A 17415-nucleotide genomic window follows, 5' to 3' on the forward strand; every position below is an offset into this window, starting at 1 on the left:
CACTTGGCGGTATGTTGTTGTCGGTAACACGGTAGCGGGTCAACTTGCTAGGAGACTGGACGACCAATTTTCCTAATTCACTATTTTTATAGCCTTTCTCACAGCCAAGCATACGCTGGCAACTCGAATTTGCGCTATGACAGTCAAATCTTAGCACTCAGTAAGAAGTAGAAATTGAAAGTTATTCAATATCATCATCCCATCAGACCCTTAAGCGTCCAAATGGTTGATTGGGCTCCCCCCTCTTACAGGAGGGAGGGAATCAGCTAATCGAACTTCTGCTCTAATCGTTTTTTTTACATATCAGTTTTAATTTACTGCATTGAAAATTTCTAGATAGGAAAATATTATAATATTCACAGAGTGGCATTTCATTAAAAATATAACTCATTAAAAAAAAAAAAGACAGGAAAATCAATCCCCATCAATACAACAACTTTTCAGCCTGACCATCTCCTTGTTAATGATTATTATTGAGTGCACCTTAACTTAAACCTTTCAAAATGTACGGGACATAATAAGTAATAGGTAATCGATTTAAAATCATAGAGAATCCGGAATCGCACCGTTACTAGCGAGCAAGCAGTTTTCAAAGAAAAACAAGGTTATTGATAAAGCAAATAAGTACGTTCAGGAAATTTTAATTAAATTTCTCTGTATAACGGAAACCATTTCATTTTATCTTATCTTGAATTCCAAGCCAGCATGTTAGTACAATACAGAGATATCATTTAGTGTTTCGCATTTTGTCGTCCGAGCTCTTTTAACAAAGCAAACGTTGCGGGTTTAAATTCCAGGAAATACAATTCAGGCTGACCATTCAGGTAATAGGGATATTTTAGTTCGCTTTCTACTCGTACGTTAGCCCCACTCGGGATCACGTAATGTTTTCATAGCACTGCGATATTCCAAATATATTACTAAACCTATTCCTTGTATTATAGACTAAAATGTATTTTTATATAAAATAGATAACCGAAAGGGAAACTAACCTTTGTGAATATAGGTATAGTGTATATATATAAGTGCTATGTTTTCTGTTAAAAAAGTTTAATTTATTCCACTAAAAGTTAGCTCTAGACTGCAATCTTACTTGATGGTAAACGATTTACAACAGAGTTGATTTCTCGGCTTTAACGGTTTGTTTTTATTCCAATGTAGCAAATAGCCCTTGACTAATATCTGTTAATTGGTTTCTACGCGAAACCGTACCGGAATGCTAATTCGCATAAACAGCCTACCATATATAGATCATAGATTGCCAAGTGTCTCACCGATCCGCACTTGGCAATCGTGACTAAATGCCTTTAAAAACATTGTGGAGAACCCTCAGGCATGCAGGGTATCTTCCGTTACCGTTAATTCAAACTATATTTCGCTGTTCAAAACACACATAACTCTTAAACGTTAGAGGTACGCTGAGGATTTAAATTGTCTTCATCGAAAGAGAAACCAATTTCTACCCACAAGGCTATCTATCACCAACAACAGATGAGTAATTAAAAATTTGACGCATAAGAATAACACTCCAATTGTCTATACTGTCTCTTTTGCTTGTATAATCGTTTCGTCATCTTTTTATGATGCTTTTTTGTAATACATTCTGTTATATATTATTCGGACACTTGTGATGGATTATCCAGGAAGTGATACGCTTAATTATTATCCACGTTGTCGAATTTTATGTAAAATAACATTTTATCGCGCCGATGTATGAAATTGGTATGGAAAATTGTTTAACTGAACACAGCTGTCGTAATAATTTATTACCGTATCTCGCATCATCTCATCGCAGTATGGAATTCACTTTGGCAATTATTGTACATGCTCTTATTCAAGTATGACGATTTAATGGGAAAGTAAAAAGTTTGCATATATTTCCTGTAAGTATAGCATTTTACACAGAGACAGTTTTCCCTGACCACCTTCACTTTTTCGGCCACGGTAGTTTCTCCAGAGAGTTTTTCCAACTACGCGGGAGATATTATAATGCACAAGTGTGTGCACAAACACAGGGTATCTCTATTGCCTCACTCTCGTAGTCTGATAAGATGGCAGATCCGACATGACCGGAAATAGATAAGGCGAAGTACCGACGGCTTAACGTGCTCTCTGAGGCACGGTCGTGGATAAAAATGGATAGTATTCGCTGGTGCCTTGTAGAGAGCGCTAAGCCATCAATCCCGTTTATTATCACTAACTTAATTATGGTAAGAGCCGGTTAACCCGCATTATAGCAGTATTGTGGCCTTTTTGTGGATTGCAATGTCACCTGTTGCTAAGTGATGATGCAATTTAATACGGTAACGGGCTTACCTGTAGGGGTATATCAATTATATTAAACCCCCTAAGGTTTCTACGCGACATACTACCGGAACGCCAAATCGCTTAGCGGCACGTCTTTATCTGTAGCGTGGTAACTAGCCACGGCTGAAGAGTCACAAAACCAGGCCAGAAATAATAAATTCCCAGATTACCCCTGCCGGAGATCGAATCCGGGACCTCCCACTTCTAAAAACCACAGCACTCACCGCTATGCTAGGAAGGGCTTAAACTCCAGGTACATCTTTGCTATGAGAAAGGAGTCAGTAATAGGATACTAACGTCTATAATTAAACTGCGAATTAAATACTATAATATAGCATTGCATAGAAATTTGTAGTAATATTTCATAGCTAAATACAATAAATGTTTGCGATACTTTGTATCCGTTGCAATAACACTTGGCAGTTTCTGATGAAAAGCCAACAAGTGGCGTGCCGAATAAATTATTTACGTTGTTGCATTTTACGACAATGATACGAGTATGAAATGGTTATTGAGCTTGTTGAGATGAACGCTGTCACCATAAATTGTTGTGCCACTTGTAGTATATCTTTGTCATTTTATATTCTTTTCAATAATAATACTTACTACAAGAGCAAGCCGTGGTTATACACGTAGTCATGAGAAAGGAAGTTCTTTTCCATTTCTAGCAATATTGTACAAAACTTGCCTGACTTACGATATATTAATTATAACTATAATAAAATTGGTTTTGTAGGGCAACTTAAAGCTTTAAAATTACAATAAGCACATTTCTTAAAAATAGTTCTACGGTTACCACCACAGACCACGATAATATTATGGAATTTGTCGTTATTTCGACCAATTTGGATGGAACGTGGTTACGACGTGGTCGGGTAAAGAAAGGTTGATTAACCATAATCTTGGTTTAAAATCTGTAGTCACAATATTGTAACTAAAGATTTTGGCAGCTATTAAATTAAGTTTATATCATAACTCTTCGACCAATAGTTCATTATATTCGATTATTTTAAAGATATATTACAACTATGTTTAAATAGATTTAAAAATATGTTTTATCACAAAAATAAAACTAAAAAAAATAGACATCAAGCAATCTTACAGAGAGATGAGAGCGGAGCCTGCTTCCAAGCAGCCTTGTCATTAAGAAATTCATCAAACGTTTAATAACCACGACTTTTTAATGTGCTTTAACACATTGTTTAAACTTATGAATTGGCAGGTCCAAAATTACCTTGAGAATTAGATTATAAAAGCAAATAGGTACTCAATCCCACAAATGACTTCTGCACCTTTTGCAAACGATGTGCAGATGTCACTCACTTTTATATCCATTTCGAGTAAGGCAGTTGTTTATATCCACTTTACATTTATAAAGAGCAATGTTTTGTTTTATAGATATATTGTTATAAATATATTGTAAGACTACCGTATAAGTATACCTATTTTAAGGGGGAGGGATTCACGATTTTAAACCTTATAGGTTATCAAAATTAAGCTTAATTTTGATAATATATCATGGATTTCCGCAAAGTAACGCCTGCTTCTAACCTTATAGGTACTTACTCGAGGAACCTCACAAATAGCCCATCTAATGGTAAGTGCAAAATCATAACCTATATATACAGAGCAGCAATGCACAAGCAACACTTTCGAGGAAGTTCTACAAAGTGCCGCTCTGTGTCCATCAACCTGACGCTTTGGTGTCAGACATAATGTACTACAGGTATATACATACAGGTATATTATACCGGCAGCTACACGATCCAGACCGGAACACAGCAATGCTCGTTGACAGGACAAATAAGCATGTTGTTGTTACTTCTCCGAATGAGCTCTGCTAAAAAGGTTACTACTGCTATAATTATTATTATTATTCTGAATCAAAGGCGTAACCATAATAAAGAGAAAAAGAAGTATAAGTACTTTCTCTTTTTCTCTCTTTATAATGACATCGACACATCAAATATTATCATACAAGTGACACATTGAATTACAATTGAACAATTGATGGCTTTATCGGATCTCTGTGACAAAAAAACCTCTACTAATTACTACAATAACAAACTATGTGGCTGCAAGCTATGTATATATCATGCAAAAGTATGATAATAACAACATTATTATATATGCTGTCATAAAATAACTAGAAGGTGATAAACTCTAACAAAACTAATAACAAAGAGAAGTGTTGCAACAAAATTGAAACAATAAAGAGTTTGGTTGAGCGGCACAACAGTTACTGCTTATTTTTCTGAAACAGTGAAAATAGCGTTTGAAGTGTTCCGTAGGTTGCACTCTTATTATGAACTCTTATTTTTCTATAATTATTCACAAACATTGTTTTTAATTATTTACAGAGTTAAATTGAATACAAAAAACAACACCGTTTATAATTTATAAAAAAAACATCATCAAAAAATAAAGTGTATTCATCATTTAACCAATCGTAGTTACTACACGTTTGATGGATTCCTTAACGACAAGGCTGCTTCGAAGCCACTTCACTCACATCTCTCACAAAACAGAAATATCTTAAGATTGTTAAACTATAAAATGATGTTGGAAATGAGCAATCTGCTGAGTTTCTTGCCGACTTCTTCTCGGTAGAATCTGCCTTCCGAACCGGTGGTACAGTCACTACATACAGACTGACTTGGCGTTTCAAAAGTGCTTATAAACTAGGCCTACTTGAAATAAATGAATTTTGAATTTGGATTTTTTGAATCAATTTCTCCGCGTTCGGGGCTTTTGATTGCCCAAGCAGTCAGGGCTGCAGAGTAAGGGGCCTCCTCACCATACGCGTCGTTTCAAGGACTACTGCCTTCTGTATCCGACCCTTGCTTTTCGCGGAAGGCGATTGACTAAAACGACTGTCGGAATAATAACGGTCGACTCAACACTCCACATGGCGGTTATCTCGTGAGCAAGGTCCAAGTATTCTGATACTCTTTTATGAACTCTTATTTTCATGTAGTATAATTTTTTTGCCTTCAGATATTATAGTTTTTTTAATTAATTTAATTGACTTCGATCAATAATTTTTCGTTTTTTACGACCTACAGTCTTCTAAATAGACGTCCCAGCAGACGCAATTTAAGAATTTAATATTTACGAATTTTCTTCGATCTGATCTGGTTCGGCTTAAGCCGTGGCTAGTTAGCAATCTACCGATTTAGCATTCCGATACGATGCGGCATAGAAATCTATTAGGGGTATGGATTTAATGTATCTGCCATACTCTTAATAGGTTAGCCAGCTATAGCCTGCTATCATCTTAGACTCCATCATGACTTCATCGTCCTGAGATTGCACTGAAAGGCTAACTTTTTCTGCTTCTTTTATCCTTCTTCTTCCTAGCTCTGTTCCACTTAGAGCAATAGTAATAATAACTTTATTTTTAATAAACAAAAGATATACACAGTATGCAGAGTATAATCTATAATCTAAAGTTAAAACCTAAAGGTAAAATCTAAATTTGTGTTAGTTACACCATTTATAACTCAAGAACGGCTGGTTTTATGATATTAGATTTTTTTAATTTCTCTTAGACCGGAATAGGATAATAAATATTAAAATATAACATTCACAAAAAAAAATGATCCGCGGTACAAAGTTCGCCGGAAGAACTAGTTGCTAAAAGTAGATCTTACAATAAACAAGCATCATAAGTTTGGTCTGGTGCCTTAATTGGGTTTACCTGTACTGGGAAGTCGTCCCTCTAAATTTCCGCTGGCAACCATCTGCCCTGAGTTATAGGATCGGGCAGTTCCTTCAGTACTTGGGCTCTGCATGCTACATATACCTATCTCAATTTCAAGCATGGCAAACAGCTGTTTCGTAGTTAAACAAAAACCTCACTGAAATGTTCAGTCAAATATTTGCAGCGACAAAAGCGGACACTATTTACAAATGGCCTTTTTTAGTTTGCTGAGGAATAACTGTTGGAACGGTAATTTTTCTGGTGCTTTGTTTTTTTTACGAAAAGAAATAAATTCTACGCTTACCTACAACAATTTGTACACATTGTGAACAAATTCCTTCTATCGTTTAATACTAAATTTTAAATAAGTTTATTTTGCGTCTCATAGAATATATAAACTCGCATTTTCAAGCTACTTCCAAAAATTTTATGAAATTAAAAATTTAAATCTCAGCTTGATCCTCAAACCAACGCATTTCGATAATTAAATTTGTATAAAGGGATGTCCGATAATCAGTGACGTGCATACAGAGTCTGCACAGGGTATCCACTAAGTGGGCAGATAATATAAAATGAAAAAAATCTCCGTTACGAGTCATAAAAAACTTAAGGATAGGCATTGTAAGACTTAAAAACAGACGATCCTTAAGTTTCTATAACTGGTGTTTTTCTTCATTTTTTATCATCTGCATACCGTGTGCATACCCTCTATGCACGCCACTGCCAATTATAAATTATTAAGGAGCTCAAGACGCGGACTATAATAATATTTTAAGCCTCGCGAAGACTAGACAGGAGCATGCGAAGCTGACTGACCACCTTCATTACTCAGAGAGGAAGGAAAAGAAGAGCTGGTCAAAATTTTTTGATACATCTTCCGAGATCTTCAAATTGAACTCCTGTACGGGCAAAAGCAAAATTAATTGCAATTTTAGCAATACAAGTAATACCTAATTCATCATCATCAACCAAATACGAGTACGAGGTACCTACAAATTTTTTGAAGTTATTTATTTCAGGATTATATTAACATGTTTTTAATGGAATACTTTAGTGCGTTTACACTTTACAGTAAATTTCAGATTTCACTTTTTAATGCCATCCCATTATTTATTTTTACGACAAAATGAATTTTTCTAATATAAAAGTTTGTACACTCTCCTTAAGGACTGCGGTTTAACGACTTAGTTTATTGCCCGATTCCCAATTAGGCAATTCGAACTTGCGGTCGATGCTTAACTTAAATTACTCTTAGAAAGCAGTTTTTGTTCTCAAGAACGCCTCAAAGGAGTCGGGAATAATAAATTACTGAAATTGACTAATTCGGCATTTCTTCAAATAACTTTTCTGCTTTAACAAATTTCGTAGAAACGTCCATGGCGCATTGGTGAGCGATATCATAAATGCGATGACCCGGGTTCTATCTCCGGCACAGGCAACATGGGAGTTTATTATTTCTAAACACTGACGTAATAAGAAAAATTCTTATTACGTATTTATTTATTAAGAACACTAACAACATGCATATTACACATAACACATAGCACACACACAAAAACATGGACTGATATGCACGTCAATGACAAGTGCACACAGCATTGAAAAAGTGTCATGTTAGCGCTTTTCTCTCTTCTTCTCTGTTTAGTTACCACCCTAGCGAGAAAGACGTGCCTCAAAGCACTTTAGTATTCGGGTAAGATACCGCGTAGAAACCGATTAGGGGTATGGGTTTTATAAAACTGCCATACCTGTAACAGAATAGCCTGCTACAATATTAAACTGCATCATCACTTACTATCAGGTGAGATTACAATTCATCAACAGCCTACAAGCGTCCACTGCTGAACATAGGCCTTTCCAAGAGCGCGCCAACACTCATCACTCTCACCACACATTCTCATCCAGCCGCGATTACAATTAAACAGGGCTAAATTATAGAAAAAATTATAATCACAATAAAACCCTAGAGATTATATTTCGTTTGCGAGTTAGGTAGATATTATTTTGCATCTTTTTAATAAGTATTTATAATTCCAAAACGTTTTTGTATCCATCGAGTAATTAAAAAATATTTTACAATTGTCTTTTTATCTTTTAACTGTAAAATCTACGAGAGAGTTTGTTTTAGCAATAAGACCGCGTTTGCACACATCAACTATTCATCTTCTTTTGTGCTTCTTGTATTGTTTCCATTTATGTGCAATTAAGATTTCTTAACAAATAAATAAGATTGGTTACACTACATAATATCCCGTACAGAGTACAGCGTGAATCCACTTACAAAAGGTACCCCTACTTGGAAAGGGGTTCGTACTGTGCATACACTTTGCGCCCGTGCATTATTTATTAGCTCTGATGCGTTTTACGCGTACTATACTGATTTATGAACAGGGGGCTTAAATTAGAGACCAATCTAAAATAAAGCACCTTTTAGTACGCTTAACTACCGTTATTCTCATTATTTATTTAATGCTAAAAGCAGTTTTTGTTTTCGCATTGCACTTATTACTTCGTGGAACAGAATCATGTTTGAAAAAATCGTTTGTGTATGTCTATATCAGCCAAATTTCTCCTCCTATTTCTAAGAGATAAGACGACAAAACGGGTAGACATCATTATCTAGGTTAGGCTACGCTGTCATGCTGGGCTTTTGGAATGAGCTTGGATGCCTAGAATATAATTTTTTGCTGGGAAGGTTTTAAAACATTCCACAAGCGAGGGTGCTTAGAGAAAGTTTTAGAGATAAGAAGAAACGTTGAGGATTTCTGTCTGCATAGTATTCTGCATAGTGTATCTTTAATCTATGACCGTAATTGATAGAATCGATACCGCCGCCGCACCCAGCCGCTGATACGCGATATAGGATTCTTCTTATACACCAAACTATTCATATCATTTACTTAACATATTATTTATTTATTATTTTATACCAATGAATAGATTTGTATGAATACATTTTATACCATTGGAATTTCATAACTGGGTCACTTTTACTAACACAAAAGTCACCATGTTTACCTATACCTACCATTACAAAGATTTCGATCTAGCTGCAGTTATGTCACTGTTCCGTTGACGGTAGTTTAATAACATGCGTGATACCAATGACGCCTGAGACCGCCTGTTCTTGTTTAAATAAAGACATAATAACGCCATTAGCTTCCATTTATAAATCAATGTAGCTAATTTAGTGGGCGCACGCAATACGGGGCTGATGCTATAAATCTTTAGTAACTACCGCGAAGTAGCTCAACCGACAACGGTTAATCTATAATCTTAATATATTAGGTAAGTGTAGGTACTTATTCGTATTGTAGTACATACCATTGGCGCATTTATTGCTTTAAATCAGTAAGTATTAATGTCTTAGCAATACGACAGACAGTGCTAACGACTTTGGAAGCCATTCTCCTATCCCTTTCGAGGGCACCCATTAAGTACCGGCCCACTACGCAGAAAAAAATCTTTTCTCAGAATGATTATGGTGTGGATTGGTAAACTTCACACGCTTTGAAAATGCTATGGAGAACTCTCAAGCATTCCGGTATCTCCTGCACCGATAAAGTAATATTAAGAGGTACGTGCCATCCGATGAAACTTGGGATCGCTAAAAGACTATCAATTAATTTAAAAAAAAAACATTTATTTCAAGTAGGCCTACTTTATAAGCACTTTTGAAACGTCAATTATGTACGTTTGTAGTGACTCTACCACCGGTTCGGAAAGCAGATTCTACCGAGAAGAGCCCGCAAGAAACTCAGTAGTTGCTCTTGTCTAACATCAACATTTACAATCATTTTACTATCTTGTGGGAGATGAGAGCGAAGCTGGCTGCTTCCAATCTACCTTGTCATTAAGGAATTCATCAAATGTATAGTAACCTCGCTGTATAAGATGTGTTTTTAGACATTTTTTTAAATGTATTGGTAGGTAGAATTAACTTAGGAATCATGTTGTAAAAGCTCAACCCCACAAAGAAGTTCTGCACCTTTCGCAGACGATATGCAGATATCACTAATTTATGTCCCGTATCTGGTAAGTCGATTGTGAATATCAGCTTTTTGTGTATAAATAGTAAAGTAATGTAGTATAAGTATCAGTAATTTATAAATATTGGATAGAAGCAGGCGTTATATTGCGGAATTCCATGATTACTTGAATAATACAATGAATATACAATGATATATACAATGAATTATGAAGTCAAAATCGCCTGAGGATGCTCCGGTGTTGGTAAGTGCATTGTCGTGCAGAAATTGTGTTTGGTGTGGAGTATAAAGATTGAAGAAATTATAAATTTTACCATACAGGTGATTCTACTGCATCGCGAGGTATACAAATCAAGTAACAAATCAAGCTTAAAATTCCACCTTATTTTTGACAAACACATCACAATAAGGATTCCTGTAGAAGCAGATAATTTTTAACCCATTAAGTAAATTTATCATAATTAAAAATAAACACAACAATAATTTAACTGTTCCTATGTCAATTAACAATAACGATTATTTACTCTGTATTCCCCAACGTAACCCAAACTTAAGTACAATCTTCCACAATACCTTTCACAGGATTATCGCATTTATTACAATGGAAATATGAGTGATGTATTTAGTTGTGAGTTGTACTGCGCTCATTAAAATTTCTTCCTACGTGCGTGCGATAAACCACTCAAATACCTTACCCGCCGAAAACTTCGACTTATCTCCCTCACGTAGGAGGTCGTTACGTCGGAATTACGGCCCGTGGTTAAACACATGCTACATTTAGTCGAAAGTTCATGTTACGCCCGAATAACTTGTTATTAACGCAAAATGGATAATGGTACACTTGAAGCCATATATTATAGTATATATTATACAACAATTTACTGGGTTTTAGTTTCCAAATAAACGGAATGTAATAGGTATAGGTACGTTGATTTTTTATTTTTATGTTGTAGTTGTAGAGTTCGCAATTAAAATTGTGTAAGTTCAAATTGGTGTCTAAATATTAGGTGTAAACCTTTGGTCCCCACCCTTGGCTATCAAATTATTTTCGCGTGACGGCTGCTTACTGACGTGAAAAGAGGGCTTGATTCAATTACGATGAAGAATCATTAAAGCGCAGAATTGCAACCAGAATATGTACCAAACCACTTGAAACGGGTTTGCGGACTAATTCAACAAAAAACTACTTATTTTACATAATAATCATCGTCATCCTCAGCTGATTAATTTCTGACTGCTGAGAACAGGGTTTCCTCTTTTTAGCGATTAGTATGTCCTCTTTCGCTGCTCCAATCCAGGTTGGAGGCCTAATCACATAAACTTATTAACACTGAAATAATTTATGTACTTTTTCACTTCCCCCTCACTTACAATACTATGTTAATTTTCAGCATACTTTTGCAATATATTACGTACCTGTTACAGATGACGACGCAGATACAAATTTCCCAAATAAATGAATGCCTGGTAGTCCTCTAACGGGCTTTAATGACATTTTTATCTAGGCACTAGAAATTCTGGAACCAGCTTCTATCTGCGGCTTTTATGGAGGGCCGATTGGCGTAGTGGGCAGCGACCCTGCTTTCTGAGTCCTAAGCTGCGGGTTCGATTCCCACAACCAGCAAATTTTTACGTCTGTAGTGTTTTTCAGTGTCTGGGTGTTTATCAGTATATGATAAGTATTTATGTTACATATTATTCATAAAAATATTCATCAGCCATCTTGGTACCCATAACAAAAGCTACACTTACTTTTGGGCTAGATGGCGATGTGTGCATTGTCGTAGTACATTTATTTATAATTTTCAACAATGGATTACGCGGACCTGGTTTCAAAATCTGAGCCGTCCCAATAACTAGATATTGGGGTTTATCTGTGAAAAACCTTTGCAAATATTAGCTCCCAGTTATGAAATTTGCGGTGTCACTCAGTGCCTTGGAGATCATGTTAAGATGTTGTTTCCAGTTATTGTCACAATCATGTGGTGTTAATCTTTAAAGGCCACCAATCCGCAATGGAGCCTGGTGGGTTCATTCTCTTCAACCCTCTCTCCTGTGAGAGAGCAGCCCTATGCTAAACCATGAGCTTTTGAAAGGCTGATCGTTATCACAGGCAACTTCACCAAATTAGGATTGCGTAAAATCAATTTGCTATGCCATTTTCATCAACTAGATTACACTAAATTCCGACCACACGCCATTCCGCAATGTTGTATTTAACAAAATATTACGAACCGCATAGGAAAATTCATTTAACAGCAACATCAAAAAGAAATATTACATATTCGATTGGAGGATTCGTTTAATTACGGCGATTTATGGTAGGCAATAATGATGGAGCCTTTGTTATGATTTCTGTTCGAATTCACGTATTTGCAATGCAAGCCGTTTAAAAAAAAATTTATGCTGAAGTTTCGAAACCCTTTTTTCTACAGACTAAAAAAAGGATGAGGTTCTTAATGCGACTGTATGGTTTTTTGTTTATTAGTTACGGGCAAATACTACTCCGCAAATTAAACAAGGATTTAATAATTCTTTTTTTGTGTAATATGTCATACCTCAGAGGTGGTCCTCTGAGGATGAAAAATCGAGGGAACTGTTGAAATGATATAGGAACACCTATAGCGGTTTGAATATTTTTTAATGTGTCTGATATGTCATACCTCAGAGGTGGTCCTCTGAGGATGAAAAATCGAGGGAACTATTCAAATGATAGAACACCTATATTATATATTTAATGTAACTTGAGCATTTTCTTGGAAATGTATCATTTAGTCACGTTAAACTAATAATGAAGGCAAAGAATGGCCACCAAAATTATACAATAATAAGTATTACACTATTTGCGCTTGCGATTATGGTTTATTTGTAATATACATTTCGATACATTTTTGACTGATGTTCTTGTAAGTCAAGCAGGTCGGGTAACCTCTTTTGTTTGAATACTGTATTGCATTTCCGTTCATCCGGAAGAGCTGCGTTTGGACCGGTGTACCCTAGAAACATAGGTTAACAATGATATTTTTAGCCACGAGATATAGCTATCAGTCACTAAATCCCCACGAGAAGAAAGTAACGCGGGTGTATCCATGAGGATTTCCCCACGGTAAAAAAAAGTAGTTAGCAATAACCATTTGCAAACAAACTTATAGGCACGGTTCTATAATTATGTATATCTTCGTTTCCTTCCAAAGTACTACAAATCCCTCGTTGTGCTAGTCTAACTCAGCCACTTAGGTCACTAGAGAAATAAACAACTTTTTTAATAACCTATGGCTGGTAACAAAGAGCTGTCAACTATAAATTTCCATTGCGAATTTTTCAATTCCAATCGTATATCCTTATTATGTACAGGTGCACTTTTCAAATGGAATGTTGGTACAAAATTGATTGTATAGGACCGTTTTCCATCTAGATATGGAAATTCAAATCGTGTATACGAGATAGTGTGTATTAGGCATTACAAATATTTAATGTGCTAATTTTTTATCTACGGTATAACTTGATTTATTTATTTGAAATGCTGATAATATTATTTAAACAATTCCTAAAAAATTTATCGTAACTAGTTATGTATATATGTAAGAGGAATGTACAATAATGAGGAGAAACAGCTTGAACTTCCTTTTCATTTCGAAACTGTAACAACTCTCTTGATTTAGCTAAAAATCACGCTACCTATTAGTATAATGTTAAAATATTTCACTATTTTAATATCTTTTTAGAGAGTAGTATTACATAGTAATTAAACATTGGAGTCAGTTTAAAAAAAATCATTGTATAAAAATCATATAGAGATTAAAGTAATCTATATACGTATCTATGCGTTCTAGGAACTACATGCAATTTAGTAGTTAATCACATTTTATTTATGAAAGAAATAATAAAGTTACAAGCTGGTAAACATTTTTGCTAATATTTTCATGTAGATACCTAAATATGAAACAAAGAGTCGTAAAACTAAATGAACATTCGTTGTTCTCGACATTGCTAATTTGTATTTGTCTCACAATATAATTACATTATTGGCTCAGTCTGCATTAGTCCGTCCACTCCGGCGACGAAACGGGCGCTGTAAACTGAATTATCAGATGAACTAATTACTGCCTCGATGGGAACAGCTCTTGGCAACACGACGAACGTTACCAACGACCCATTTTATAATTCCATGTATATTAGTATCGTCGAAATACCTATAAAGGAAACAAGCCTATACTGATTGCACATTATTGTTTGAAAAATTGACAATTATTTATCGATGAGCTTCAATCTGTATTTCCTAATTTTCTATTGTTCTCTATTTATAATTTTATACCAATTAAGATTAATTAATGATAAATTCATTTGTTTATAATCAATTTTTGTAGAGAAACATTTTATTTGACACTATTTGTGCTCGAAAATCTTGAGTTCCTCATCTATTCTGTAAGTAAATAAAATCCTCGGTGATACGAATATTTGCGTCTCTAAAACTTTATGTTTCTATTCCAAAATCGGGGGAAATTCCGAAAGATGATGATACTATACTGCTTAGAATTACCTAAGAAGGTAAGTAAGAACTTACATAGCTTCATAGATCAAAGAGATGGGCTTTATTTGCAGTTGAATATCTTCTTTGTAAACGGAGTTTTAATAGAAAAGCTTTTTTACAAAATATGTAAATATAAGGTTTATATATGACGGCTCAAGAGCCTCCGAGTTGTTTTTAGAAAGAGTGACGTCAGCGATACTGACGTCACTGACTTCAATATTTCCGTCCATCACGATTAAAACCACAACTTGTTGTTTTCTGTTTTTATTACGAATACTTTCAGACGTCCGAACGGTCCGACGTCTCGAGTAATAATAATCTGCGAGATACCGGCCACCGGTACTTATACCAAAGCATGCTTGTACAATCATCTGTTGTAAAAACTTGTTGACACCGACTAATCGTGTTTACAAAATTATGTTGTGAATTTTAACACATGATTGTCAGTAAAAGCTTAGTTTGTGATTGAAACAGTTTAAAAGAAGTTAGTTAATAAATCTTAATTATTTTGACGCCGGTAAATGAGGTGTAGAACACCTTTGCGCCGACATATATATTATATACCTACTTGATCTGTGAGTAGATGTGAGTGATAGAGAATTTTACTCAGTTTTCAAAAAAAGTTTAAGAAGAAGAAGAAGAAACACATTATTGCACGTATAACATACAGGAAAAGAAACAGTAAGGAGTATACAGTACACAATGTAGACATGCGAAGGCGGCCTTATTGCTGCAAGCAATCTCTTACAGGCAACCTTTGTAGATAGGACTTACAGCAAGAGAACGGGATAGTGCCAAGAGTGTTGATAGATATTCATAAATACCAAAATGTAAAGATACAAATACATATATAATTTAAATAAATATACGTAATATATAATTGTGTTACTTACAATAATCTCGTTAGCTGTTGTAGGAAGTTAATCACCCAAACCTACCCCTTCAGCTATTAAAAAAAATTAACGATTTTAGAAGTACAAAATAAAATATAGCATCCTTTAGGTTACTCTGCTCATTCTTTCAAATTGAACGTTATTGTAAGTTTGTAACTACATAAATATTGTACTCAGTAGTGTGCGATAACTAAAATATCAGATCGACTAATTGCAACGTCGATCGAAAGGGGTCATCGAAATATAGAGCGGTGAACATTAAAGTTTCTAATATTCCCTGTGTTTCATTCCGAAATGCACGATGAACGCCAGTTTAAATTGAACACTAGGATAGTTAGGAACATATGAAAATAGCAAGAATACAGAGGGTATACAGGGGTATTCAAAGAAAAAATGGCACGTGACATACGTTTTGCGTTGCTTTGCTTTGAATTGCTTTATGTCAGCAATAGCTATGCATACATTGGCACTCGATGAGCTGAGATCATCGAAGATCCTTTTGCGCATCCCATTAAGCCAACTCAAGCTAATCTTAACTTAAAAACATTAGTGTTTATAGTAAACAAAAATTGATGGTACGCGTCAACTCTCTTGCGGCAACATGCGATAAACTATAAGAAACAGCGCTTTGATCTATATTATTGTCAGATACTTCAATTACAGTTTAGATAAAAGCAATAACTCTTAGATGACTATAAAACGATATGAGTAAATAATGTCTTTCGTACTAACGTAATCGTTGAACGAACTGAAATAATCAAAGCTAAACAGAATTTTCTATCCATAGATATTATTGGAGATAGTTGTATTCACTTCTCATGCTTTTTTAACATTTTTAAAAGTAATATTACTTACCTATTTAATAAAATTTTACTCTTCAAAGAAATAAATCTTGTTCGAACGTTCAAGCACCAATAGGCAATGGAATCTTTTAAGTGTCTAACACAGTGGCTGTGGCATCGTATACACGATTTGAATTTCCATATCTAAATGGGAAACGGCCCTACACAATCGGTTTTGTTCCCACATTCCATTTGGAAAGTGCACCTGTACCTACTGAGGATATACAGTTTTTCAGTTTCTGTTCGAATTGAAATTCACGATTGGAATGTATTGTTTCAATCTTTTTGCTTACGGAGCTACAGGACGTAAAATCTGATTTGTATTCGACAAAAAGGTTTGTGGCTGTTGAAACGTTGTGAGTACGTTGTATTTTTATCTATAGAGTCGAACCTTTACTTTCTTATAAAATGTATTATAGAAATAATCGTACTTAAATATAATACGTCCTTAAATATACTAAGTAGTAAATGAATTAAACTCACAGTTATTTATAGAAATGACTTTATTATTCCTTTTACTTGGAAATTACTTACAGATTTTAAAAATCCTTAAACTATAATTTATTTACAATCAGTTATTGAATACTTATTAGTTAAATTTACACACATATCAAGAAACTATATGGTACATAAGAAAAAATTATTCACATTATTAAGTTATACAGTTCTTGTTGGCTTATCTACTTTTTTACAACCTATATCACATTTCATTTTAAAACTAGATTTTCATTACAGATTCATTTATGTCTACATATTCACGACTGGTACAAATTAATTGCGATGAAAATCGCAAACATTACAAAATAAACAATATACTATAGTACCGTGTCAAATTATTTGTGTATCCAAATTGTAAAATTTCCATTTACCTCCTAACCACACACTTACATAATTACAATTTAAATTGATTTAACTTGTATCTTAAAATCGTATTGTCAAGCATTTTATATACATTCAGATATGTTATTTGATGTGATTACAGTATGTAACGCTGTTAAACAAAATAAACATTATGAAATAACTTTCTATTTGGAAGGCAAATATAAGATAATAATAGCATTTCAGGTATATCATTATATGTACAAAAAATATTTAAAGTGATGATGGGATAATTTCTTATACATTTACTGGAGATAATGAATTAAACAAT

General features: G+C 34.5%; 1 protein-coding gene across 1 annotated transcript in view; it reads left to right on the plus strand.

The window, feature by feature from the left end:
• The window catches only part of LOC120628657, a 473143-nt gene that overhangs the window by 54201 nt on the left and 401527 nt on the right, over window positions 1-17415 (plus strand). The window lies entirely within an intron of this gene.

Source organism: Pararge aegeria, chromosome 13 (genome assembly GCF_905163445.1).
Source record: "Pararge aegeria chromosome 13, ilParAegt1.1, whole genome shotgun sequence".
In the NCBI taxonomy this organism is placed as follows: domain Eukaryota; kingdom Metazoa; phylum Arthropoda; class Insecta; order Lepidoptera; family Nymphalidae; genus Pararge; species Pararge aegeria.